This window comes from Denticeps clupeoides, chromosome 20 (assembly GCF_900700375.1).
Source record: "Denticeps clupeoides chromosome 20, fDenClu1.1, whole genome shotgun sequence".
Classification (NCBI taxonomy): Eukaryota; Metazoa; Chordata; class Actinopteri; order Clupeiformes; family Denticipitidae; genus Denticeps; species Denticeps clupeoides.
In genome coordinates, this window is record NC_041726.1 from 1,026,981 (window position 1) to 1,030,592 (window position 3,612).

The window sequence follows — 3,612 nt, forward strand, 5'->3', positions numbered from 1 at the left end:
AGTAAAGGGGGAGTGTCACGACTACGGACTTAAGGGGAAGGAACGCAGAGGTCTGACATGCTGGGAAGGGGTTTTATTAACAAATACATACAAATACATACAAATAAACAATGCCGGCGGGTGGCCGAAAACAATTTAACTTCAATAAAGAAAGTAAACTTGCCCGCAGGCGTGTGGCGATTGCCAGAACTGAAAAGACACAATTTCTCAAACGTCCACGAAAATGCCGTCCCTTCTGAAGGGGCAGAAAACTAGGGTATTTAAGCGCTGTCAGGATTGGCCACCGGTGATTAGCACAGCTGCAGTCAATCCTGACAGGGAGAGAGAGAGAAAGAGGCAGAGCCATGAGAAAGATCAGAAGATCCAGTTTGGATGGAAAGACAGCTGGAAAAGAAAAAAAGGCCCCTCCCCACATGTGAACAGACCTTTATACCCCTGGCCTACAGGAAGTTGTCACTGGCCTATAGGAAGTTGTCACAGACCAATCAGAACCTGTTGTTTCTGATGTCACGCCCCCGGTGCCTCCCATCTGGGGAAGACAAAGAGGGCAGGCGGTCCCGATGGCCGGTAGGTCACACGTTTGGCTCGGGGGTGTTGGAATGAAATTTGACAAAGGGATGCAAAAACGTAGATGCACAACAAGGAACAGGAATGTCATGTTTCCAAGATGTCCCATCTTACACACTGGATGAGTTGGCCACATGGTGGACACACTTCAATTGGACAAAGTGGGGATGGTGGAGGAACCACGGTTCTTACTCCTGGAGTGGTCGTTACTGCATCGCGTGACTGCCGTCAAAGGCTGCCAGCCAGTGGGACAGCAGGACACGGCATGACAACAGTCTCGGTGTAACCACACTGTCTGCGTGTGCCATTCATTTGCACGGGCAACATTTTTAAAACTCACATGTGTCACTTCAGAGTAGAGTCAGTAATAATAATAATAGTAATACTAATAGAAAATTAGAACAAGAATCATGTAAAAATTGAATTTTTGTTTAGCATTAAGAACAGGATAGAAGAAGACATGAGGACAGATGTAGAACTGTACAGGAACCCTTCTGTGGACTGCTCTCTCCCCTGGTGTCTGGAAAGCGTCCGAACCGCCACTGCCAGACACCAGCAACCGCTTCTTCCCACAAGCTGTCAAGCTGCTAAATAACTGGGAGCCTCCACCTCGCCGCACAGGCCCGGGCGTGGAGTAGTACCAGCACACACTGTCACTTTAATGTGACTGTTCCACTCCCACCTCCACCCCACTGCACTGACGCTGCTTTTCATCCTGCTTCTGGTCTACACGGCTCGTAACAAAGACCTTCTAGATGTGAATGCATGAATATTCTTATTATATTCTGACAACAAAACCACACAAAAATTATCAATGGAACTCAAATGTATCAACATATGGAGGTCAGTGGTGGGGCAGTGGTGGCTGGCGGTTAAGGAAGCGGCCCCGTAATCAATTGCCGGTTCGAATCCCGATCTGCCAAGGTGCCACTGAGGTGCCACTGAGCAAAGCACCGTCCCCACACGCTGCTCCCCGGGCGCCTGTCATGGCCGCCCACTGCTCACTCAGGGTGATGGGTTAAATGCAGAGGACAAATTTCACTGTGTGCACCGTGTGCTGTGCTGCTTTGTATCACAATGGGCTGTAAGCACAACCGCCACCTGTAGACCGCCTGTAGTCTTTTACTGACCGGTTGAGCACATGCACATTTGTGGCCTGCTGGAGGTCTGGCTCTGGAAGGTGGAGGTAGCGGTGGGTACTGCTGCTGGGTTGTTGCCATCCAACAACCTCCTCCATGTCTCCTGATGTATTGTCTTGTCTCGTGGTGGCGCCTCCATGTTCTGGACACAGCTCACACTGATCTGCCATCCTGGATGAGCTGCACTACCTGAGCCACTTGTGTGGGTTGTAGACTCTGTCTCGTGATACCACCAGAGTGAAATCACTGCCAGCATTCAAAAGTGACCAAAACATCAGCCAGAAACTGAACTGTGAGTCTATTGACATTCCGTGGGCCACGTTTTAACACCCAGTACAGACACACCAGTACAGCCTGTCTATAGTTGAACCCGTTTCAGCAGATTCTACCACTGTGGGTGGGAACACACCTGGCTATGAGCCAGACAACAACAAAGTCCCAGGTTCAAACCCCACTTACTACCATCATGGTCCTGAGCAAGACACTTAACCCTGAGTGTCTCCAGGGGGGCTGTCCTTGTAACTAAGGATAAGGACATCTGCTGCAATACCGGACATGTAAATATGTGGCCGCATTCTCACCACAGTATGGCTGTCAGGGTAATTTCTGACCCTGAGAGAGTTTACCACCCAAAATGATCCACTACCACTACCAAATCTAGACCAGTGGTGGCCTAGTGGTTAAGGAAGCGGCCCCGTAATCAGAAGGTTGCCGGTTCGAATCCCGATCCGCCAAGGTGCCACTGAGCAAAGCACCGTCCCCACACACTGCTCCCCGGGCACCTGTCATGGCTGCCCACTGCTCACTCAGGGTCAAATTTCACTGTGTGCACTGTGTGCTGTGCTGCTGTGTATCACGTGTGACAATAACTTCACTTTCACTTTCACACACTGCTGCCCGGGCACCTGTCATGGCTGCCCACTGTTCACCAAGGGTTATGGTTAAATACAGAGGACACATATCACCATGTCAACGCGTGTTGTGCTGCGTATCACAATGACAAACTCTTCACTTTCAAATATTAGGCAACATAACTAATACTTTGCTCCCCTTTTTGGCTACTTTTTTGGCATCAGCTTCAGATCTGGCCTGGAATTGTATTTGTCCCCGCAAAAGTAATAAATAGATAGAACGAAACGTCTTCAGTGATCAGCTTTTATTGTGATATGTGTTTTCCAGCAGTGATGTATGTGGCTTTCGTTTTACAGCAGTATAGTACAGTTAGCTGTGACTGTGATAAAATTGTGCATTGTATACAGCGACATTTTACTGTCTTATCATATCATTATCTACTTATACATAAAGGGTGGGAGGCAAATACAATATTTTATTTATATGTATACACAAACACTCACACCATAATGTATGGATTGCATAAATTGCATCATATACCATATGCCTTTGGAATTTTTCCACGATAACCTGGAGCTAAAAGGAAATAGGACAAGAGGGAAGTGTGATCTGAGTGACACAAACATGCACACAAACACATCTCCTCCTTTATCTTTCGCCCCACGGCCACTTCTCCCCCGACAGCATCATCTGTGCTGCATACCAACGGGGCTCCTGGGGACGGCATGGGACCCGTGCGCTGGCTGGGGGACATCCATAAATCTGCTTTTATTTATTTGTTTATTTGTCTGGCTGTTTCCCCTTCAGTGATAAGTGTGTGTGTGTGTGTGTGTGTGTGTGTCTGGCTGTTTAGTCCAAGGTCATTCCAGCCTTGGACACACTGTAGTCAGAGATAAGCCTTTTAATGTAAAACCTGCGTACAGGTGGGGCTACTCCAGTCTTGGCCGCCACATTTAACCCCTTACCTCCATCTTCTCCTCCACCACGCCGGTGGCCACCTTCTTCTTCTCCATCTCCTGTCTGCCAGCAGGTCTCCGTTTTGAGCAGAACTGAC

General features: G+C 48.5%; 1 protein-coding gene across 1 annotated transcript in view; it reads left to right on the forward strand.

The window, feature by feature from the left end:
• Nucleotides 1–3,612, forward strand: part of kpna6 (karyopherin alpha 6 (importin alpha 7)) — a 14,432-nt gene that overhangs the window by 2,848 nt on the left and 7,972 nt on the right. The gene's annotated exons all lie outside the window — the stretch shown is intronic.